The following is a 26171-nucleotide window of genomic DNA, read 5'->3' on the forward strand; positions in this document are numbered from 1 at the left end:
GGCTGAAGTGTATGAGGCTCCTTCATCCTACTCAGTGGGCCCTTGACCATAATTACTGCTACTACCAGCTTTGAATCCAATCAGATGACAAATGTTCTAACTCACAAAATATGTTCCGTAGCAATTATCTCATCTTTGCTTATTCTTTATTTTTTTTACAAAACATTTTAGAGACATTTACAGTAAGCATATGATAGTTATTTGTTATTTAGTTCAGATTTCAGTAGTTCCCTAAATACTAAGGCCCAGATTAACAAAATCTGAGTAGGGTTTGAGTTAATTTTGTAACGCAGACCAGACGCAAAATGCTTTTTGGTATTTAAAAAGCAACACAAATGGCTGTAAAAAAGAAAGGAAACGGCAATACAGCTTAATGTGCTCCTTTGTGTTAAATTGTGTCAGGGAGATGTTCCGTAGGTGGTGGATAGGTGTTCCAGTCCATCCACCCATGGTTTTTGAAGCAGATCTACAAAGACGTGTATGCATGGATTTGCATCAAAATTGTGTGCCTGCTTTAAGCTGGCGTAATGAGGCGAAATATATTTATTTCTGTTTGTTATTTCCTATTTGCATATCTGCTGTATTCTGCAGCACTCGTACAAGGAGGAAATAACCCCCTTTAAGCATAGTTTTTGTGCATGAGGGAGTACATTTTCTCTGAACTCAATGTAGGCAACCTTGCACTTGCATTGGTGCTAGGTAGCACAAAGTGCACCAGTGCATCAACTTTGCTTGCTTCCTTGCATTGAATGAACTCTTGGCAAATTTGAGCCTGAGTATAACATTTCAAGAAGGAACCGAGTACACTTCATGGTGCACTCCGTAGCCTTTGTTGAAGGATCAGATGGGTGACCAATAGGCAGAGGTTTCTAGCTAGGGTGTGGAGGCAGTTTTCTGCACATATTCTATTCTGTGTGTCAGTGTGTCTCAGTGTGTCTGCCTGAGTAGAAGTGTATGTGTGTGTGTGGTTTGGGGGTTGTCAGCGGTGTGACTGTTTAGGGTGCTGATGGAGTCTAGGAGTGTGTCCAGGCTTATAATTGATAATCTTGCTATTTGCTCATTAGGGATAAGATTGCAGAACAAGAGAGGAGCAGATTCACAGAAGTGGTGGGCGGGTGCTATGCATATTAAGGAGCTGTATATATTGGGGGAGTGCATACAAATAAATGATGGTGGGATGGAAAAATTCCTTTTGGCTACTGTGTCCAAATACACTGCATTGGCCTTGATTGCCTGCAGTTGGGACAATTACCTCACACAGTGCAAACATCTTGGAAGCTAAAAATTTTAACTCACAGGCAAAAGGAAACAGGCCAGAACACTGGACAGACACTGGACCAAGGAAGAATCAGCCCATGTAAATAGTAGATCCCGACAAGGGGAAAAGGTATAAATCCCTTCACAAGGAGTCTCCCTAGAGCAGGGGTACCAGCAAACATTTTATCAGGTGCCAAAAAGTTTGGTCTTTTTGTGTGACCGAGGGCCGCACTGATGCCAGCAGATTTGTGGGAGTGGTTGGGGCCTAACATGGGTGTAGGGGTAGCAAAGCATGTACATCTAGTAGCTGAACTGAAATGCCCAATGTGGAACCAGAAAACCTGACCAAATTGTGCGATCCTGAGCAATTGTTTTATTCCAATTTTCCTCCTTTTTCTTCATATGATCTCTAAATACATGACTTTAGCATGTGTGCTGTACAAAACCTGCTTCTGTGTTTGGATGTAATCACTAGTGGCATTATCAGGGTGGGCGGGAGGGGGGGCAGGGGAGCATGAACGTTTCTTAAGTCATGTTTGAAAACTATCAATAAAAAAAAAGACTTCTGCATATATATTTCAATAAATCAATCAATCATAGCATTTGTAAAGCGCACTACATACCCGTAAGGGTCTCAAGGCGCTAGGGGGGGGATGCTGCTACTGTTCGAAGAGCCAGGTCTTGCTTTCAGAATGTGTATAAACTGTCTACACTTGCAAAAAAAAACACACAACATGAAAATATTTCCGAAACCACATCTAAAAGAAGTGGCCCATGCTGTCCTCTAAGCCAAGTATGCCAGCTTTACTTGAACATCCTATCTCAAAGACAAAGGTTAATGTTTCTTTTATGCTAAAAAATAGAATAGCCACTGCAAGATTGGGTGTCACAATGAGAAACCAACTGCCACTGTGTGAGGGTACTGCATTTAAAATTAAATAAATAATTTTGATACATTATAGGTTTAAAGAAAGTGCTAAGAGTTGCACAGATCTCTAGTTTAAGAAGTCCTGTATGACTCAGCAAGAAGCTCAGAATTCTTCTTCGACCTCCAATATCTCCAACGAACAGTCTTTCAATTGAATATATCATTGGACATGTACAACGTATGTTGAAGGGCTGTCGATTGAAAACTCTTCTTTGCCAGCACATTCAACATCAGTAACAACCATTTTGCATAGTGGACTTCACGTTTTTCAAACAAACTATTTCCTGCATCTTTTGGGAGTATATATTGGCATTCAATATGTTAGGTACCAATAATCTGGGTCATCAAATGGTTGTGGATCATCTGTTGTCCCACCATTCTATCTCATATGCAGCTGTCTGACAGAAACAATAGCATGGTGATCATTTACATGTTTGATTACCTTGCCAGCCTTGCAGCAAAATACCTAGTTTCAAGAATCCAAATAATTAAAAAACCAATGTCCTCAAAAGGCTAGGTGATAGTTAGTGTCTATCATTTAAACTGCTAGAGATAAATATGCAGATCCTGATGCTCTGACCCACTAAGCATTTAAAACACTTTAACCACTAGAGAAAAAAGAGAGGGTTCGTCCCCAGATTTAGAGATATCAATATTATATATTAGAGCTTTGAATGTAGAAAAACACCAGTAAATTATGCTGATTGTCAATATGAATAATCGTTTTAAAGCAACTCTTATTAAGTTTTAGAACAGAAACTGAACATTCACGCATTATATCAGCTCTGAGGGATATACTAGAACACATGATCCTATATTACCAAAAACGTTAATTCTTCAGATCTTTGGATATACAGCTCAAAGTACTCCATCTAAAACTAACCCAGACTACAAATGCCCCAAAGAAATGGGTTTCTGAGCCTGAAGAAATCCCTGTTTCTGCCAAATTGGACTTGAATTAAGATCAGTTCTCTTTGTAATAAACAGTTTGACAATAATCAGTCATCTAGATTCTGCTAAGTAGAACATCAACATGTAGAAATCTGAAACTCATGCCTAAAACTCAAACAGCCAAATTCCAAATATGGGACTGTAGTGCTGAATATCGACATGAAGACTATGTACAACGATATCGAGGAGACAATGTAGAGGAACAAAATATCAAAAGTAAAACACATATAGCAAAGTACAGATTTTTTATTCCTCACTCCACAATTACATATCTTGAAGATACATGTACCACATAGGTACATATAAGCGGAGTTAGGTATAGAAAATCTAGACTTATTTACCTGTCAATATTTTTTTTCCAGATATTTTGTCCTTGAGTTTTAGGGGTCTATTGAGAGTGGTGCTGGGACCAGCTGCCAGTGGTGCGGCGGTCCCGCTGTGCCAATTAGGATGCGACCGCCACCATGGCGGTCGCATCCTGTATACTTAACATTGTGGCGGGCGGTGCTGTATTCATCACCCGCCACAATGTTAAAAGGGCATGTTGTGCATTTGCATACACAACGTGACAGGCACAGCGTGGTGCCTGCCACCTTGTGCATGCAAATGTGGGGGGGTACCCCCAAGTGCAGCCACCCACCCCCCCAACCACCTGGGGGCCCGCAACGGGCCCCCAAAGGCATTCCCCGAAATCCTTTCCATGGCGGAGTCTCCGCCATGGAAAGGTATGAGACCGCCATCATCGTAATATGGATGGCAGTGCCTGGAAGGCACCGCCACCATATTGCAGGTCTTTTCTTCCCGGTAGGCAATCAGGCGGATTGCCTACTGGCGGAAAACTGGCGTACGGTCTTTCCGTCCGCCTGGGTCCCCACCGCCTTCGTAATATGGCGGAGGGGAAATGTTAGGCGGGCGGACGGAAATGGCGGGCAGATCGCCACCACCATTCGGGCGGTAGCGATCTGCCCGCCATCCTAATAGACCCCTTAGTATCATTAATACTCTGACTTCAATATTTACGATGAATATCCAAAATGGCTTATATGACTAATCAGCTATGAGAGTATTTATAGATTGTACGAATAATAAATCTTACACCTCTTCTCTCTTGAGAGAAAGTTCAGTCTTGACACATGATTTATCTTTTAACTGTCCTTACAGGCTGGGTATCTGCATGTACCATTAGATTTTTAATTAGACAGAGGACTAGATCAAATATGTCATGTGTACAGTGTAAGGTATAATTTTGCACCACATTGGACTGATCTAGTGAAATCATTCAATGTAAATTTCTTTATTGACTCAAAGTTGGTCAAGTTTCACTTTGCTGAAAAATCTGTTAATTCACTACAAGTACTCTCAACAACTTCACACGAATATCAGGTCTTCCTTTTCTGACCAACGAGACATAATAAATATGGCTTCAGAAAGGAATGCTGTACAGAATCAGCCTTAATTTGGTGATGAGTAATGATGTATGTGTATTTGGCAATAGTAACTCTTCTCTACTTATTCTACTTGATCTCCTGCCTATTTTTGACATGGTTAATCACAAAATAGTTACAGGTAATTAAAGAAGACATGAACGTTAGCAGAAAAGTCATAATCTGGTTTACTTCATATCTCTAAATCATAAAGTATCACAATCCTATGTTAAAACCTATTTAACAAGCATTGGCAAAGCCTATGCAAAATCTATTGGCCTCGTCAATTGTTTTTTAAATATTGCACAGCAGTTGATCTGTTGTGCAACATGGCTTAAAGTTAAAAAAAAAACAGAAAGTGCTATCACGAGGTCAATGCTGCTGTGGCATAGTGCTTTTTAACTGCATTATAGCACTTTATCTAACTTTAAGTCATGTGGCACAGCAGCCTAAATGCCGTGCAACATGTAAAAAATCATTGACAAAGGCAAAAGATTTCGCATAGGCAAAACCTTTGTATAACAAATTTTGACAAAATCAATAGATTTTGCAGAGGCGAAACCTATTGGCTTTGCCAGTGCTGTTTTTTTTCTAGTAGGCTGTCGTGTCTGGGCTATGAGCCACTCTTAGCGCAGTCCAGCACTGACAGCGCCCACATATACCGTAGAAGGCGCTGAGGAAGTTGTGTGTCCTTGCCTGATTCCTGAACTCTGTCCTTATTTACTTTGCAGTTACACTAAATTGCGTTTTCCTACAAGAACCAACTGGCTGTGAACAGCCGTCTGTGTGTTCCGCATCAATCACTTCCACGTTTTGACAAGCAGGCTGCGGGCTGGAGTCATGGGACTGCTTGCTTGTTGCTGGCAACAATGGAAGCTGTCGGTGTGAAATAGTTAAGATGGCTCAGTGAGTTGGAGATGTGCTGTAGAGATCTGTTTGTACAGTACAGGCACCATTGTTAATCCTGGGGGACTGTCATCCACATAAAATTGATAAAGTAGTAGTCTTGACTTGGGTGGGACTACATTTCCAAGGCAGTCCTGATTGTTGATAAACATGTTAATCTAAATGACGACTCTTTGTATAAATGTTTACATGGACATAGTGAGAACAGTAAATAATGCCCTGTTGATGGAATTAAGTTCATATTACCAACCCTTGGTGTCACTGCACCATACAACACAAACATAATGGCCATGTTATAGGGAACATGCCGCCTGTAGCGAACACTTCTTGGCATGTTGCAGAAACGCTTATTATAACGCCATGTTTCTGTTTAGAGTGCTTAACTTGTCCCTGTGTTGTTCAAGCTCTTACCGATTACAGAAAAACTGTTCTCCTTTCATTCACATCAAAATTACATAAGGACTGAGAAGAATCTGCTGGAACTCAAATATTTTACTCTCAAAGCAAGCATGCCAAACTGTGAAACAGGTGCTCCACCGACTGAGCTATCTCATCAGCGCAGCTTCAATGCACTATGCATGGGGTGTGAAGTGTCACTGAAAGCACTCCTGGATATTGATTGAGATAAATACATGTCTCCATATATCAATCACCTTTCTACAACCCCTTTGAAACATCCCTTCTGTATTAATCATACGCTTGGACTGCTGACCTTTGTTTTGTCTGAGGTCAGAGGTGAACATTAGAGGCTCCTATACTCTTCCAATGTACCAGCTGCCAAAAAAACAGGCAAAACAGTGAAGATCTGATTGTTAAGGAGCTACAAATGAGAGAGAAAAAAATGTCCGTGTTGAGATGTTAACATTTGTTTTGTGTTAGTTTTGGAACTTGTCGTCGTCCACACAGTTACTGAGATAGCTCTATGGCTCTATGGATAAATGGACTGAAACTTGTCGTCGTCCACACAGTTACTGAGATAGCTCTATAGCTCTATGGATAAATGGACTGAAACTTGCCGTCGTCCACACAGTTACTGAGATAGCTCTATGGCTCTATGGATAAATGGACTGGCCTACTGCATAAACATCTGTGCTACCAGCAGGTTTCAAGTTCTAAGCCTAGATACACCTAGCGTTTGACCGTAAATGGGCTGATGAAAGGAGTGCTTTTGAATTAGGTAATTGTAACACCTGCTGTGAACAGCGCCAATACGTCTCACCACCGTTACAGCAGGGCTGTGTAAACGTTCTCTTGTTATATATCTCAAATTACAGGCAATAGATGCTCCATTTAAGTAATTATTATTATAATCCAAACATTACATAGAGTGTGGGGCTTGTTTTTGGCAAAGGCACTGCGTGAAGAGCTTTGGTCACATAGCCTACGAGATGTTTCACTGGCAATGGCGTGAAGAGAGCAAAGAGAGTACCTGCAGGAGCATGCAGAGAAAGGACACGGGCAACCGAATGCAGTACTTAGTCCAGGCTACACGGCACGATGAAAACTGGAAACCCAGGAGGAAGAAAGAGGCAGCGAGGAGGCACTGACCAATAAGAAACAAGGAAAGGAGAGTGATATGGTATAACTTTAGAGACATCCAATGGTGAGTAAAGTACCATGGGAGCCACTTGGGAGTCAGACAATGGCTAGTAAAGGTAAGTAATGGGTGGGCTCTGCACCTCTTTTAATATTCAATACAAGAAGGTTATGCAAGCGCTGTGCAGGCAAAACTTAAAAAGGACGCAAAAAGTGTGAGTATGACCAACAGAGTTTTGCCTGCACAGCGCTTGGGACTCCCCACAAGGTCTATCGAGCATAGGTTTGAAATACCTTTGTGTTGTGTAGGTTAGCTGGGAGCTGTATCCAAAGACCATTTCGGATCCTCCGATCAACCCTAGCTGATTAGATTATTTAATACCTCACCAACAGAACTCTGAAGGTATAACTAGGCAACTCTCACACTAGCCCAGTTCTTTCTCCCAAGGCGTTCCTCAAGGTTTTATTCAGCTCTAATCCCATGTATTCTTTCCTCTGAACATCTTGGAGACATAGTCATATGCTCAGGCATTTCTTATAAAAAATATACTGACTAAACTCAGTGATATCTAAAATTTCAAAACCTGACAGCAATTCTCACCTATTAAAAACTATTAAAAAAATATTAAGGACTGGATAACATTGCAACATTTGTTATGTAACCTGTTTGAAACCGTATTTCTATGAATCTCTCCTCCAGAAGCCATCATCCTAGTTCAGTCTTAACTGTACTCTTGCAACATTCCAAAATGTAACCTTGAAATAATTGTCTGCATTAGGTCATTCAGCTTCATTCTCTACAAATAATTGAATCACCAATTGCACATAAACATGACACCGGCACATGATTTTAACAAAGACTACTAGGTGGCATCATACCTCATATCCCAAAACGAGAGCTCAAGACTAGAGTGTAGTCCTTGGTTCTACCAATGTTTAATTATGGCAACTGTTACATCTTACTGGCATTCCAAAAGTAGAGTTAACACCATTAAGGTGGCTGCTGAACCTCTCATTTTAGAACCAATGACTTTAATGAAACATCATACCTTGATCCAATCTTTCTTGTTACACTTCCAAACTATAAAACTCTCTTTCTCCTTCTCTGAACACAATCGCATTACACTGTTCTTTTTTCAACTCAAAAAATATTAACAACTAAATTCACATAAGCACAAATACTGTACAACTTCTACAAACATACTATACACTTTAATCAAGTAATGGCTAAAAACATGCCTACCGAACTTGTACTCGTACTGATTCCGAGACAATTTGGTTTATGCAATAACTCTCTTTCAAACTACTATTTTGTATATTTATTAGAATTTGATATTGTATCTTTCGCTATCTTATATTTTCTAATATCTAACCCATTGGTCAAATAATAACATTTTATATATACTTGCAATGCAAAATTTCTAACAATCTAATGTTAACAATTAAATTTTTCTTTCCAGCATCATTACGTGCTCTTTGTTATCTTTCGCACATGGTAAAGCTCTCTGAAACATACAGATAATTTTTACACTATGTAAAACTACGTAAATATAATGATCAATATACCCACAGTGTTTACCGTTGATATGTTTGTCTCATCCCAGTTTATGAACTAACTTCTTGTTTTGTTATTTGATATTATCTTCCTACTAAGTAGAAGACAACTGGAGTGCTAATCTGCACAAAGAAGGATTCTGCTATTTAGCTTTTTATAACCTCAGGTAATGTGCTTGATGAATCCACAGTCACAAACGTAGATTAAAGTACGTTTATTTAAGACATCAGAGTCCCCTAACTATGCTTGTTCCTACACTTGTCAAACTGCCACCGTCATCAACATTCTAAAGCCAGCTTCATATCAACATTCCACTTGGCGAAGGAACTATATATTACAGGTAAGGAGAGTGGGAAGTTCTAGGAAGGATATAGACAAGGTTAAAACATATCAATTCATCTTAGATTACAACACATCTCCTGTTATCAAACATTTAAAGAAGATTATTCTTAGGATATCTAGTACATTGTATAATATGATTGCCAACTCAGTGGTTGGCAACGTCTGATCCACCTTGGGTTTGTGCTTTCAGTAGATGCAATGCAGTTACAATTTTTTTGCCAGTCTTAGGAATTAGAGCCTCTGGACACGTAGCTGTTCTGTCCATACTCCAAGTACATCCATCCTCCAGAATGACAGAATTTTGTTTAATAGATTTTATCCTCACTGGTTTGGAGAATGACATGAATTTAGGGTGCACAGAGCAAGGTCTCTTCACAACAATCAATTGTCATATATGCCAATCACACTGCAGAGCTTCCCACTTGTCATCATACTATTTTTTATTTTTGCTGTGATGCTTTTCCAATTTACTTTTGACCTTAATTCTGTCAACCCAAACAGGAATTAGGTGTTAGCTCTGAATTAGGATTCCTTCCTTTCCAAGAAACAAAAGAGATTTACCAAATACAGCTTTGTGGGATGGTTGCTGAGACCACAGCATTTTTGTTCACTGATTTGTCCACAGATTTTCCCATTGTATGGGCCAATTGTATGGACTCCTTCACTATTTTATTAACTCTCGCTAATGGTCTGTTTGCTTTTGGACAATGTAGAGATGTTTTATTGTGACAAATAGACAATTTATTTAGGAATTGTGTCATTTCTTCCAAGGTGAATTGTACCCCATTATCAGTCACCATGGTACTGGGAACATCTGGAACTGGGACAAATACTCAATCAAGGTGAAGGTGTTAATGTTGTTTACTGCTTTAGTAGTGACCCAATGAGAACGATAATCTACCATTACAAACATGTATTTGTTTACCTTAGGTAGATTTATGGACCCTATGATGTCTAAACCTAGTTTATCCAATGGTTTGGATGGTACTTCCACAGGGAAAAAATATCCTTCCGATTGACCTTGGATTTGTCACTAGAGCTGCATGCCATACAGTCCCACACTTTATTTTCCCCCATAGCATCCATATAGGTGAACCAGTAATCGATTCTGATATTGCTCATTCCTAAATGACATTTAGGGGCAATTTCAATAATGTGGCCATGCATATTATCTGGTGGTACAATTTTGTTGGACCTCAAAATCAAATTCCCTATGATTGGAAAATGATCCTTCACATTCCTTTTTTTTTTTTAAATGTATTTATTGATTTTTACAGCAGCAAATAAATCGTTGACCGAGCACCATAAGTCCAACAAATAATTAAGTAAATAAATAATAAACAGAAAAGAGCATCACTTTGACATAATTAACATAATTAAACAGATTATGATTTTAAGATTAAATCCAATTATAGATAGGGGCCCAGATCTTTAAACCAAAAGCTTTCCTTTTCTTCCCCTTTAGACAGTACACAGCTCTCTCTAATTGATAAATGTTTAACAATTTAGATTGCCATTGAAAAAAGGAGGGAGGATCAGCATCTAACCAATGAGAAGTTATACAATATCTAAAAATAGACATAGATATGAATAGAAAACCTTCTTCAGCACGTGTATGCAGCCTATCTGAGTATGATTGAATACCAAGTGTTACAAGTTCGGCAGAGAGTACTACTGATGAGTCCATGATATTATTTAAAAACTTTTGAACTTCAAAAATGAATTGAGTTAAATTAGGACAGAGAAAAAACATATGAATAGAATTCGCACCTACAAATCCACAACGGCTGCATTTATCACCTCTATTAGCTTTCCACTTCAATAATTTGAAGTGGAAAGCTAATAGAGGTGATAATAGGGGTATAATATAAGTCAAATACACTCATACAAAATTGACTTTTTAAAGATCCATTACATAAGACTTGATCGGACAATGCCAATGCGTCAGATAATATCTTCTACGTTGGCGGACAATCTGACACCTAAGTACAGAGCTGTATTTGATAATGTCAAACCGGTTGGTGAGCCAACAGCAGAATGAATTATCTGTGTTTTTACAATATTTAATTTATAACCAGAATATAAACCAAATTCACAAGCTATTTCTATAATCTTAGGGAATGCCAAGTTGATATCCGATGTGACGATCGCCACATCGTCGGCGTAGGCTAGAATTTTATATGCTATTTGATGAATTATAACCGGGGGAACGCTATCTTCATTTATAAGTTTTTGTAAATATGGATCTATATATAACGCAAAGAGCAGGGGAGAGCAGGGACACTCTAGCCTGGTCCCCCTAGTTATTGATAATGTAGTAGAAGTATCAGAAGCTATTCTATTATCGCTTTGGGTTCATTATATAAAGATTTAAGGGCCGTTATAAATTCCACAGGAAAGCCCTTCCATACAAAATATGCCAAAGGAATCCCCAGTCAACCCTATCAAACGCCTTCTCGGCGTCCAGTAGGGCCACGCCGACCGGGATCCCACGGCCTGCGACCAGTCCAGAAGAGAAATAATTCTTCTTATATGATCCGTTGTGTCCCTTTTTTTATAAAGCCATGTTGAGATTTAACTACTAAATTGGACATCAAATCTTTTAACCTATTAGCTAAAATTTTAGAAAAAATCTTGCTATCAGATGGTAATAAAGAAATTGGTCTGTGTGACCCAAGATCCATAGAATCCTTACCTTTTTTTTTATACAACTATAGTTGCTAATGACCATGAAGGAGACCGACCATGCATAGCTTCTTGGAAGATTTTTAGCAACTCTGATTTCAAAGTATTACGAAACGTACGATAAAATTCCAGGGGAATGTTGTCTGGACCCATTGCTTTACCGGAGGCTAGACCAAGAATGGCCCCTTCTATCTCTGCCCAAGTGATTGGGGCAGATAACACTATTCTTTGATCATCGGTAAGGGAGGAGGAACCATCTACATTTAAAAGATAGCTGGACGCATCACTTCTTACACTAGAACCATCATTAGATTTATTATACAGGGATTGATAAAATCCTGAAATGCCTTCAGTATGCCAAAACTTGACTCTTGCCTTACACCATCTTTATCAGTGATTTTGATTATTTCATTAATAGCTGCCTTCTGCTTCAATCTTTGAGCTAATATTCTGCCCGTCTGTTCACTTAATTCATAACAATCTCTTTTGAATAATTTATACTTCACTGCTGCCTGCTCTGCCAAAAAAGAATAGATCGCTGATCGCTCAGAAGACAAAGCTTTTTGAGCATCCTGTACATCAAGACCAGATCTGATACAAGAAGCTAATTTTACTTCTGCCTGAGTTATTTTGTCCAAGGCGATCTTAAATTTGGCTTGTTTTTTTTAGACGATATTGTCGGTAGCTCAGGGTCTCACCTCTAATAATTGTTTAAAAGTGTCCCAAACTATCTGAATCGAAGAAGTATTATTATTGTTCAAAAAAAATTATTTTATAATCATGTCCATGTGGGCTAAATAATCCTGATCTAACAATACATTTCTTTGAAATGACCATTGTTTCTTATTAAAGTGCTCCATAAGAGGAAGTGATAGTTCTAGTACAATAGGGTTGTGATCGGATCCTTCACATTCCAGTGCAGTTGGAGTTTCTCTTGTAACTCTTTACATTTGTCAGGCCAACCATTAATTCATGTATCTTTCCCGGAAACTAAATTCTCATCATTCTTGTGACTATATTCCCACTCTTTCTTATGAATGGCAGAGACCTCTAATGAAAGAACAGTAATTCCCTTAACTTCTCCTTCCACAGGCATATGGGACAATCAGTTACTTGTTTATCATCCCAGGAACATATTCTATACTAAAATAGTGCCTTTGCAACCCAAATACCCATATGGATATTGGAGGGGTGGCCTGCTCAATATATTTGGTGGAGAACATGGGAATCAGACATTTGTGAATTGTTCTAAGGGGGAAAAGTAGACCCTATGGGTAACATTTAATTGTGATTTATGGTCCAATAGCATGCCAATGCTTCTTTTTCGATGGTGGAGTAGTTTAATTCGGCGTCCTTGATGCAAAAGCTCAAAACATTTCTTTACCATCAGTTATTAGGGATAAGGTGGCTCCTAATCCATTTTTACTAGCATCAGTGGTTAACACTGTTTTCAATTTTACATCAAAGTTTCCTGAGTGTGGAGCATTAACAAATGCTTTCTTTTTTTTAAAAAAATGCTTGGCATTTCTCAGTCCACTCAAAATGAATTCCTTTCTTAAATATATTTCTCAAAGAATGGACCTGGCCTGCAAAGTTTTTTTATACATTTGGCCATATATTCCACTAGCCCTAGGAAAGACTTGAGGTCTTCCTTGCATGTGGGAGATGGTGCCAATCTAACTGAATCTACCACACAGTTTTTTGATTTGATACCGGCTTCAGACACGGTGTGTCCCAACTATTCTCCCAACTTGACACCAATCTTACACTTCTCAATTCTTTTTTTTTTTTTTTTTTGAAACCGTTTATTGCAATCTCAAGTATATACAAGTATGGGCCTACAACCTTCCGGCCGGCCGCTAGAATGACAGGAGCATATGACATACGTACAAAAAGGCACTTGGCGTTGCAGAGAAGCTAAATCAGGAGGTATCAACGTCGTGGGCCACATCACTCTGACCCCACAATACGGTTTCATTTTATACAAACAACACGAAAAACCACACCCGCAAGGCAACCCGCAATCGAAAGTAACAGCACGTGCTCCTCATATGGGGGACCCCAACCATCCACAGGAATCTAAAGAGGGGAAGGAGAACAGATCAAGGACTGGGGGAGCCCTGTGCCCGGAGCTGGGGGAAGGGGTCAACTAGGGGGACGGGGCTGGTGAGGCAGCAGGCAGCAGTGGTGGCGCGCAGATACCCCCGCGGTAGGCGTTCCAGGGGCCCCATACTTTCACCCATGCCCCAGGCTTACCCCTCGCCACATACACCACCTTTTCTCGGAACATGCACCAATCCATGTGTTCTTTCCAGGCCGACACCGCCGGGGGCCTCTGGGATCCCCACAGTTGAGCAATGTCACGCTTAGCTATCATATATCCCAGAGTCACCCATCGCGTCTGCGGGACCGAGTAATCAGTTGGTTCCCACACATTCAGCAAGCATCTCCTCGCTTCAGGCAACAGCGCGACATGCGTAACCACTCGCAGGACCTCATGCACACCACGCCAGAATCGCTCCACCTTCGGGCATTCCCACAAAATATGCAAAAAAGTCACCAAAGCACCACACCCACGCTTACACAACCCATCCTCAGCATAGCCCATACGCAGAAGCCTTGGGCCCGTCATGTAAACCCGGTGGAGTATTTTAAGCTGGACGAAGCGAAGGCGAGCCGGGATGGCCACCTCCTTCGGACAGGCCACCTCGGAAATCCAGTCCTCGTCGTCCAACTCCAGCCCATCGGCAACCCAAGCCTCGCGGAGGCCAGTCAGCAAGCCCGAGCGGTCATTAATCAATTTTTTGTAAATGAGGGAGATCGTGCTGTCCGGAACGTGGCCATCCAGCACTCTATCCTCCAGGGGGGAAGACTCCGGGATGGAGGCGACATCTGGGAAGACGGAGCCCAGTGCGTGACGGACCTGCAAGTACCGAAAGTATTCACTGCCCTGCAGCTGAAACTCCGTCTGCAGCGTCTCGAATGTTTTAAATCCCCCCCTCGTCCAGAGATCCCCCACTTTACTGATGCCTATCGTGTCCCACTTCTCGAAGCCCTTCGAGGTCCACAGGGAGCCCAACCTCTCAGACGCATACAACGGCAACGCCCGGGTCAAACGGTCCTTCCACCCCATAGCTGCGTTAGCCGCGTGCCATACTCGCACCATGACACGCGTAGGTCCCGTCAAGCGGGGATCGGGCGCGCCAGAGTAGAGCGCTCGATTGTAGTCGCCACCGGGCAGGAGCATCTTGTCCATTTCAAATGCCGGGTTTAAGGCGGGCCCATAGAGGCCGTGATTAATTGCAGCTAGCTGGGAGGCCCAGTAATACCGCTTAATATCCGGGAGGGCAATCCCCCCGTCGTACCACGGGAGCGTCAACTTCGCCAGGGCTATACGCGGCCTCCCGTCCCAGAACAGGCGGCGCTGTAGACTCTCCACCTCACGGAAGTAGCGCGCCGGGACTAAGTCCATAGTATTCTGGAGAGCGTACAGGAAGCGCGGCAGCGACATCATCTTAAACAATGCCGCCCGGCCGAGCGGCGAAAGCGGCAGGCGCCGCCAGCGCGCGACGTCCTCCTTCAAGCGCTGGAGGGGGGGAAGCAAATTCCGCTCGTAGCGGGCCTCCGGGTCCAGCGTAATATAGACACCCAGGTACCGAAACCCCTGAGAGGCAATCTGGATCGGACAGCCCCGCGGGAGGACGGGAGCCTCCCCGGAAAGCACATACACACATGATTTAGCCCAGTTGATGACAAGGCCTGAGTTACGGTCGAAGGAGCGCAGAACATCAACCAGGACAATCAGTGATTTGCGCGGGGAGGCTAGGTACAAAAGGATATCGTCAGCGTAGAGGGACACGCGGTCCTCATACTCGGGGGTCCAACGGAGACCACGGATGGAAGGGTGCCACCGCAGCCACTCCGCCAGGGGTTCCAAGGCCAGTGCAAACAGGAGCGGCGACAAGGGGCAGCCCTGTCGCGTGCACCGTCCCAGCGCGAATGGGACCGAGACTCGTCCATTCACCACCACCTGCGCCAATGGGCCCGAATACAACAATTTGACCCAGCTGATGAACCCCGGGCCAAATCCAAATTTCGCCAGCATCGCCCAGATGTATGGCCATTCGAGCGTGTCAAACGCCATGGTGGCGTCTAAGGACGCCAATATGGCCGGCTCCCGCACAAACGGGACACGCGCGAGCACCCCGTGCAAGCGCCCCAGATTAAGGGCCGTGTTGCGATGGGGAATAAAGCCGGACTGGTCTTGGTGGACCAGGTCGCCCACCACGCCGACCAGCCGGTTGGCGAGCACCTTGGCGAGGATTTTGGGCTCCGCATTCAAGAGCGAGATAGGCCGATAGGATGTAACCCGGTCTCGGGGTCTCCCCTCCTTGTGGATCACCACGATTGTAGCCAGACGCTGGTCCGGCGGGAGGGAGCCCCGCGAGTGGGCCGCCAGGAACATCGCGCGGAGGTGGGGTGCCAGTACATCCGGTCGCAGCTTATACAACTCGATAGGGATGCCGTTCGGGCCCATGGCCCTGCCGGATGCGACCGAGCGTATGGCGAGGGCAATTTCGTCGGAGGAGGGAGCGGCATCTAACGACTCCCTGTCCTCCACCGAGAGGGAAGGCAACGCGATATCTCGAAGCAGGGCATGGGAATCCTCCTCCGAGCAGGGAGAAACCGGGGAATACACCTCGCGGAAATAATCCGCGAAGCAAGAGACAATGTCTTCTGGCTCGGTGACACGTACACCATCCATCCTCTCAATCAGCGGGACCACACGACTCGCTCTCTCCTTTTTATCCAACCACGCAATCAGTTTACCAGCCTTATCACCCACATCATACAGTCGCCCCTGTTGCTCTCTACTGAGGCCCCTGGCCTCCTCCGTGACGAGGGCCCTGTAGGCCGCCTGCTTAAGGTGTAGAACATGTAGTGCAGCATCCGTCACCCCACTCCCTAGATCACCCTCCAATTCAGCAATTTCGGCCTCCACCCGGGTCACCTCCTCCTGCTCGCGCCTCCGGGCATGGGAGATAAAGGAGAGGGCCTCCCCTCTAAGAACTGTCTTGAAGGCCTCCCACAGGGAGATAGCCGAAGGGACAGACCCCACATTCTCATCAAAATACCGCTGCAAGGATTTAATCAAGTCAGCGCGAATAGTGGGGTCGCGCAGGTACCAGGCATTGATTGGAGCTACCCTGCCCTCCCCCCTCGGGAAGACATCAAAGTGCAACAGGAGCGGGGAGTGATCTGAAATACCCCGCGCCAGATGGCGCACCTCCCCTACTCTCCCAGCATAGGCCGCAGGGACAAGGACATGATCAAGCTGCGAGAGGCTACCATGGGCACCCGAATGGAAGGTGTACTGCAGATGCGTGGGATGTTTTAAACGCCAGCAGTCCACCAATCCCAGTGTATCTAAAAGGCCGGACAGCCACGCCTGTGCCCGGGGGAGGTCCCTAGGGGGGTAACGATCCATGGTCCCAGAAGCCACCGCATTGAAGTCCCCCCCAACCACCAGAAGCCCCCCCGGAAGGTCAAGGAGGAGGCGCCCCAGGTCCGCAAAAGTGGTAGACTGTAACCCGGTGGGACGTACACTGATACAAAGACAACTACTTTGCCCTCCATTCTCCCCACCAAGACAGTGTAGCGTCCCCTCTCATCATGGCGCACCTCGTCTATTTCCAACGGGAGCGAGTTCTTAACCATGATGCCCACCCCCCGCGAGCCCGACGTGAAGCCCGAGTGGGCCACCAAACGATAGCCACGCCGATTCATGGCACAAAAAGAATTACCAATAAGGTGTGTCTCCTGCAGAAAGACCACATCTGGCGAAATTCGTTTCAGATACTGCAGGACCACACCTCGCTTAATCCTATCCCCCAGTCCATTAACGTTCCAAGACAACAAAGTCAGGTCCCTACCCCCCATCGCATACAGAAGCCATCATTCGCCCCCCGGGGAGCACCTCAAAAACACCAATACAGTAAAGGGTTTGCCTTGCGGTAAAAACGAACAACACCCCACCCCAACCCACCCGTCCCAACAGAACTCCCCCCTCCCTGCACCCCTGCATGAGCCCAGACAGCCCCCCCAAAGTGCAGTGTGCCTGTCGCCCCATAAATGATAAAACTAACTAGTCCCCCAGAGGAGGAGGGAAAGCCCCCAAGAGACCCCGTACGACCTCCACAGGAGGGGAACTTACACGAACAGTCAACGGTGACGATAATGTTGTCCAAAGAGAGGCCTACTATTAGTCCCTCAGTCCTGATCCGGCGAGCCCTCCCCACCAACCGCGCCCCCCCCACCCCCCGGCCCCGATCCCCGGGCAAAGTGTCCAACCAGTCCCCGGCCGCCTCGGGACGATCAAAAAAGTGCGTGCGGCCATCCACCTCCACCCTCAACTTAGCTGGAAAAAGCATCGCATACTTGAGGTTCAGGTCCCGTAGGCGACGTTTGACTCCGAGAAAACTCAGTCTCTGCTTTTGGACCGCCGGAGTGAAATCAGGATAGAAGTTTACGTCCATATTGTCGAGTCTGACCGGTCCTTGTAGCCTAGAAGTCTGCAGGATAGCGTCTCTGTCCCGAAAGTTGAAAATCCGGGCGATGAGAGGCCTCGGAGGGGCTCCGGCCTTAGGTCTTCCTCCGGGGACCCTGTGGGCACGTTCCACCGCAAAGAGTTTACTCAGCCCCCGGGGCTGGAGATGGGTGAGAATCAGGTCCTCCACAAACAGATCCGCCGCCTCCTCCTCACGTCCCTCCGGCACCCCGATAATGCGGACATTGTTCCTCCGGGCCCGACCCTCGGAATCCTCCAGTCGACGATCCATCAGGGCGCTCGCCTGGCCAAGCCGGCGCACCTCCTTTTGGAGGGCCGCCACGTCCGTTGTGAGGCCCGAGGTAGTGTGGGCCAAAGAATCGACCCGGTCATTCGTCTTGGATAGATCGGCCCTCACCAGGCCCACATCCACGAGGACCGAGTCAATCTTCTGCGCCAGTGTGTCAAAGCGCTGGTCCACCGAGGCCTTCATCTCGGCGATAGCGCCCATGACGTCTCGGAGGGTCAGATCCGCGGGCAGAGCAGGAGCATCAGTCGGGCCTGCAGGGGACCTACGCGGCGCCTCTGGAGATCCCTTCTGGAGGGTGTAGCGGTCCATGTTGTTGGACTGATGGGCTGCGCCACGGCGGGTCGATTTCACCTTTGCCCGGTCGCCATCTTGCTTTGTGGACATGGTTTCAGTCCCCAAATCGTGCCAATCACCTCGAAAAGGGCCGACAAACCAGGTCACGGGCTCCGGGGGGGGCGACCACAGTTCCGCAGGACGGATCACAGCCGGCGGGCCGGCAGGGCACCCCAACGAGGCCACACCACCGCACACCGCCCCGCAACCCAACCTCGCCTAGGCAGCAAGGAGGGTGCAAAAGCGAAAGTGAAAGTGCGGGGTACGCGAGTCGCCCAGCCCTGCCCGCCGCTGTTGTTCACTTTGTCTCCGGATCGCCCCACAACTCCAATCCGGGGGGCCGGCGTGGAGAGGGCCGCAAACCTCAATCTGTGCTCCCGCCGGTGTCCGAGGTCCAATTTGGAAACGGAAAACGGGTGTCACCTCAGCTCGGGCTCACAAACACAGTCCCCTCATCTAGAACAGGATATTGTCAGGATTTATGCAGGAGGTCGCGGAGGTCCTCGGGAGCCTCGCACCTACGCGGCCATCTTGGTTGCGCGCTAGCCACTTCTCAATTCTTATTGTGACTCCAGCCTTAATTAAATGACACAAGACCTCCTTGAGTGTGGTATTGTGTTCGTAATTTTCATCAATTAGTATTTTGTCTTGGAACCAAAGGACTTTTTGAGTCCCTCATAATATATGCAGCATAATGCGTTGAAAGACCGCCGCTGCCAATGCCAAGCAGAATGGCATTCTGCAGAATTGGTAAGCCCTGAAAGGAGTTAGGAATGATGTGAGAGCTTTAGAGTCAGGGCGGGGAGCTACCTGATGATAGGCAGACGAAAGATGCAAAACACTAAAGTAACTAGCATTGTGGCTGAGACTCAGTATTTTATTATTATTAGGCAGGGGGTGTCATCTACCCATATATTTGCAGTCAAGTATCTAAGATCAACACACACTCGTATACTTTCCCCCCTTCCTTTGAGGCAATCACAATTGGGGACAGACATTCTGAACATTCATTCTTTTCAATTACTCATAGACCTTACAGATTATCAAGTTCTTTTCTAAATGGTTCTCCCATAACCAAGGAGATTAAATGTGCCTTGTGTACCACTAGCCCAGTGTTAGGTTTCAATTTATTTTATGAAGAATATATTTGAATAAACCTAAGTCCTCTGCAAACACTTCTGGGAATTCCTTACATGCACCCATTCCTTTGATAGATCTATTTATTAGAACGTGTTTCTCTATATTAGGGTCTTGCTTCATCCCTAAGTCTTTCTGTTGCTTCCAACCTAAAAGATTGGACCCTTGTTTGTTAATATACACCTTTCCTAGTGTGGATCTACCCTTGAAGGTTTTGTGCATTATCAACATACCTGCCAAAGGTATATGATCTTTATTGTACCCTCCTGGGTTGATATCAGGAGGTTACTTCAGGAGGGTAGATCTTCCGGTGGATCCCCACCGAGACCAGGAAAACAGTCACCCAGGCCCTCGTCACCAGTCGACTGGACTACGGCAACGCCCTCTACGCCGGTACCACCGCCAAGCTCCAGAAGAGACTCCAGCGGATCCAGAACGCCTCGGCGAGACTCATCCTCGATGTCCCCAGACGAACTCACATCTCCAGACACCTGAGAGACCTGCACTGGCTCCCGATCAACAAAAGAATCACCTTCCGGCTCCTCACCCACGCACACAAAGCCCTACACAACCAAGGCCCGACCTACCTCAACAGCCGCCTCAACTTCTACGCTCCCAAACGCCACCTCCGCTCGACCAGTCTCGCCCTCGCAGCCGTCCCCCGCATCCACAGAGCGACAACAGGAGGTAGATCCTTCTCCCACCTGGCCGCCAAGACTTGGAACGCCCTCCCCACCGAACTACGCCTGACCCAAGACCACCTCTCCTTCAGGAAGAAGCTCAAGACCTGGTTGTTCGAGCAGTAGCGGACTCCCCCCCCCCCCCCAGCGCCTTGAGACCCTCCGGGTGAGTAGTGCGCTTTATAAATGCCTTTGATTGATTGATTGACTGTGTATTCTTTACCATCATATTTTTCTTTGAATGTTAATACATCAATTAAAATATACAGGAAACATGAATCTGCAAAAACCTTGAAAGGAACACCATCAAGGTCTACAATACAAGTGGGTTATACTATCTCTGAATTAGTATTCATATTAGAAACTTGGAAGATTATTTTTTTCCCTTCACAATCCTCATCATTAATCATGTGAACAACCGTGTTTCCTGTTTCTTTGCAAACCTTCCCAAAATGTCCGTTTTAATTGCACTTCCTGCATGTCACTCCTCTTACTGGACATTTGGGGTTATTGGCTAAATAAAGCCCATTACTGCACCTCTACCATTTCAATATTTCACACTCACACTTCAGTCTATGTACATTCATTCCACTCACTTCACAGACTTAATCTTTTCTGATATGTTATTCATGCAACTAGATTTGATCTCATTGGTTTCAAGAGATTCTTTCATTTCTTTCATGCAAAATGCCATATGTGCAATGCTTTTGACTATACTTATGGCCTGAGGTAGATCTGGATATTTGGTCCATACTTTTTTTTGCATTTTGATCTCAATAGTACATCTAACCAATTGATTTCTTATAAGAGACTCAGTTAGTGCTCTAAAATCACATGTAGTAGACATCCCCCTCAAAGCAGCAATATAATTTACCACTTTCTCAATGATACTTTGTGATCTAGAAAAAACTTATGCCTTGCTGAGAACCACATTAATTTATTCCCAAAAACTGTTCTTTTCAATTTTCTCAGTGTCGCTTGGTATGCATACTACTACACACCACCATGTGCTTCTCTCTCATCCACATCTTCCTCAACAGTGAATTAAAGAAGAACATTAAATATTCTTCTTGCATGAATTCCTACATTATGCAAGAGAGATTATGGGGCTTACATATTGGGGAGAACATGTCGGCCCCTATGGCAATTATATAAAATTCCAATATATTCATCTATCTTTTCTACGGTATTAGTGGTTCCCCAACTTCAGTTAGGAAAGGGGGTGGTTGGGACATATTAAATGAAGCCATGTTCCTAAATAACACTGAAATGCTGCCATGAATAAATTTAGGTTTAAATACGAGTACAACAGTAGTAACACCATACAAATACTTGCCTTTACCTTCTATTCACATACAATAAAAAATGTATATTAATGTTGTCTGAATACACTCCTAGGATATTTGAGATGATTACAGTCATAGGGAACCACGTAATAAACTTGCATTGTGGAGAAATGTCAGTTATCAAAAGCCAGAAAGGAAAGTTATCTCAAATTCCTGAAATCCTAGTGTGACACATCGAAATAAGTTAAAGGCTAAGAGGCTAACCTTATCAGTTAATGGCCATAATAAAAAAAAACTAGGGAGAGATATGATGCATCCCCTCTTTTCAACCTTGAAATAGTAGCCAAAGGACTGTGAAAAGGGGATTTCAATTAATCTCGCTGAGAGGCAAGATCATGCCTCTCCCTCGTCACAGCATGACACCAAGCTTCCCTGCTTCTACTGATGCCGGAACTTCCTGTCTTCCCTCCGGATGGTGTGCCAAATGGCTCGGACAGCTACAATGAAAGGCATTTTATGCAATGCCTGATGCTAGAACTGTCTTTCCTTTCCTCTGAAAGATGTGCCCAGCACTCCCCAGTGATGAATGAAGGAGAAGTCATGCACGGAGGAAACGTGCAATGCCAGAACTATCCTGCCTTTCCTCAGAAAGGTGTGTCAACAGTTCCTCCTCTTTCTGCGACGATAACACCTCCTCAGCTCCTCACGTAGCCTCCTCCCAATCAGCTGTGGCTGCGTGCACACATTTAACGATCAGGGTCAAATGAGTCCTGTTCAATTTTGGGCCCACTGCAATGTCTCCAAGCAGATTACCCCTCAACCAGCTCTTTGCACGGACCACCAGGGTTGGCTGCCTTTCAATGCACGACTCACACCAAAACTCCAAGAAGTGCCTCAGATGGATTCCTCTATGCAATGCTGCACTTCAGCATTTCATATAAAGAGCTGACACAAGAAAGTTTAACGAAGGTAACAGCAGAGATTATACGTCAAAGTTGAGGACTCTGAGCTGTCCACTGCACAGCGACCCCATCCTCATCGCCAAATTTGACAAATCCACAATGACTAATGTAGATGAAAGTAGGTTTATTTAAGAAAACAGAGTCCCCTAACTATGCTTATTCCTTCACTTGTCAAACTACCACCGTCATTAATGTTCTAAAGCTAGCTTCATATCAACATTCCATTTGGAAGAAGGAACAATACTTTATAGGTAAGGAGGGGGATTCTAGGAGATGAACATACCAATTTGTCTTAGATTACAACAGTACTCCATTATAAATATGAAATTATAATAGGCTCAAGTCACAGAGATTTTACTGTGAATGGGTGTGACTGAATCTTGATATATGTATGACTTACTTGAATTTCCAGGATGAAGTGATACCTACTTATGGGTGAAAGATTTGCAATCCTTGTCTCATGTTCAAGAACAATGGCAAGTCCTAACATTATAAAATTGCCTGTTTCATTGTTAGACTGCTTACATTAAAAGAATATTATCAAAATGAAGGGCAAGTGAATTAATACTATTATTTAATCTCCTAGGCAAGGAAAAATGGATTGGTTGTAATTTTAAGTGATGTGGTGTAACTGATGTAATATTTACATCATTTACAACTCATCACAATTACAATGAAGTAAGACGTGTCTATTAATGCTGACATGTTGGTGCTATTGATTACAAATCTATTTTATCTAATGCCTCAACTGGGGACAATCCAGTATTTATAACAACACTACCAAATAATTAATTTAGCAGTCAATATAACTGTGGGTGCAGATTATAACTGAAATAACAGTCCAAATTTATATTGCAACTCTAGTGCTAATTTTCAATATCCCAAAGCCCTTGCACTCTTTGAAGGTTTCACTAAATCAAAAATCTTAACGGGTCAGAGAAGATTAAATTCCCTACACACAAAGAGTGTTCTCGTATTGAGGGCATTTTAGTTTTTAGAAAATAAACCTCTCTACTATATCCACCATGTCCATTCTTTTCTTGTCCTTATAATCATCCACTCCCATAAGACCCAAAATTAGATTGGAAATGAACACTGATTTCTGTTATCGATGAGGACAAATGAAACTATTAAAAGTGAATAGATAATGTTCACAATAATGATCTGTTCAGTACATCAATTATTATTAATTCAGATTGTACCACAGCAAATATCTATGGTGTCTTATTGTATTTAACGGCTCATATTAATGAAGAATGAAACAAAAAGATTCATGAACTTGAAATTCAAGCAGCTGAAAATGAAAGATTATTTGTTTCTTCTCAATTTTACATGTCTCAATGAATTGCAGAATTAATGTTAAGGCTTACTGGGCAGTTATGAGATTTTATGTTCAGTGGAAACCTTTCTTTAAAACATCTAATCCAAATATCTATATATTAAGAAACAACCATACAATAGAAAGATAAAAGATTCTGTACAACATCTAATTTGGTGGTTGTGTTATACTGTATTGCATTGTGATTCTACAATTACCCCAGAACAGCGAACGATTTTCTTCAGAAAATACTAATAATACTAATAATACTAATACTAATACTAATACTTCAATGCTAGAAAATGGTATCTCTTTCAAGGAAAGGTGTGCCAAAGTTCCAGATGCCTCACTAGCCCTGTCATTCTGCCTTTCTTTTAATTATGGGATGTGTAATGAATTATCTATACTAATGTATTGGTACTATTCATAAGTTTGTTTTTATTTGTTATTGTTGGTTACCTTAATCATGACATTTAATAAAAATGAACACAAATACAAACATATAAATAATTATTGCAAAATTAATCATCAAAACTTGTCTTAGACTATTGTATGTCATATATAATATTTCTTTGTGCACAGTTATAATATGTAATTAAAGGTATGTGTTAAAACACACTTACCAATGTAGAGTAAACAATTTCCAGTGAAGATCTGAAACACCACGAAATGCAATGGATCCAGGAACAACAGCTGGTGAATCTGAGAATCAGGAACTCCCAATAACAGTCTTCATAAATGGTTTGAGCTGGACAGCAAACACTAGCCCCAGATCATTTTGCACAAAGAGGTACATAGCCAATTGATCTGTTTACTGGATGTACATACTTTGCAAGATGGCTTGACCTGTCAATCAGAGAATTTAAGTACATTGATTAAATGATGCAACAACAAAATGAACACTTGCAATATAACTATTTTAACGTTAGAACATTTTTGTGCCCGCACTTTCAGATGTAAAAGAGGATTAGGATATTTATTCACTCTCAAAATGTATTGAATCTTTCCAGATTCCAAAGTATCCGACACATCTTACATGTTCTAGGTAAGACTACAGAAAAACATTTGGAAATTTATTTTGAACAAGCAAAGTGTCATTTTAAATGTTTTCCTTTGTATCAAGTAATCCACAGATCTAGATCCATAGGATTAGATGCTTCGGAGTGGATTAGTAGAGTATGCTAGACAATATATGCATTTGGAAAACCTATATCTGCAGCTTTTTCGTCAATAAAGCAGACTAAATGTTCATGGGGTTTGGGATGCAGAATATATATTACATGGTCTAACGAGAAAACATCCAAAAGGCACTATTTACTAACATTCTTGTCACGCTGACTTCTCCATTTGTGATGTTTGCAGATTCTAAGTGACTCCAATAGTGCCTAGTTGTTGAGCAATATTGATTTTCACATGAAATGTGCATTAAAAGATGTGAGAATTCCAGCCAGATCAGCAGAACGAAGTCCATACTCTTCAATACAGTAACATTGGAATGCAGTTGGATTAGCTACAGGGTGCACACATGCCAAGCTCTGGGCCGTTTATTATTTATGTTGATCTGTGAGATGAACATGAAGTATTGTTTGTGGAGCCTGTTTATTGCATATTCTGTCTGTGCATATACCCTTCCTTTAGCCCTGTTCAGTGTGGTGCTAATATAACTTTACTCGCTTTAGCACAAGCTTATACATCACCTCAAGGTTTCACTTGGTGGCAACTGCCTTATCAAATCTGTGCAGCTGATAATAATATATTCAAAATGTGGGCAATTGTTGTTCGTACACATTATTTTCTATTATTTTTACACCTAGCTGTAACTCAAGCTCACCTGCAGCACAGCATAAATCGTATTTGTACTCAGGTATTTTTGTCCCTGGTATTAGCACTTCTGTGTAAATACTTACTACTATTTGCTTACTGCCCCTTATGTCGACTGGCATGTAGGGCAGCAACAAAGGACCTTCACTACTGTCTGTTTTGGGCAGGTTTCTGTATCTTGCCTAGCTGTGCT

General features: G+C 43.4%; 1 protein-coding gene across 2 annotated transcripts in view; it reads right to left on the reverse strand.

Moving 5' to 3' along the window:
• The window catches only part of PLEKHA2 (pleckstrin homology domain containing A2), a 571168-nt gene that overhangs the window by 438101 nt on the left and 106896 nt on the right, over positions 1-26171 (reverse strand). For both annotated transcript variants that reach the window (XM_085634579.1, XM_085634580.1), the window contains exon 2: positions 24781-25003. The gene's annotated coding sequence lies outside the window, so the exon portion shown is untranslated. The remainder of the gene's footprint in view (positions 1-24780; positions 25004-26171) is intronic.

The sequence above is a fragment of the Triturus cristatus genome, chromosome 11 (assembly GCF_964204655.1).
Source record: "Triturus cristatus chromosome 11, aTriCri1.1, whole genome shotgun sequence".
Lineage (NCBI taxonomy): Eukaryota > Metazoa > Chordata > Amphibia > Caudata > Salamandridae > Triturus > Triturus cristatus.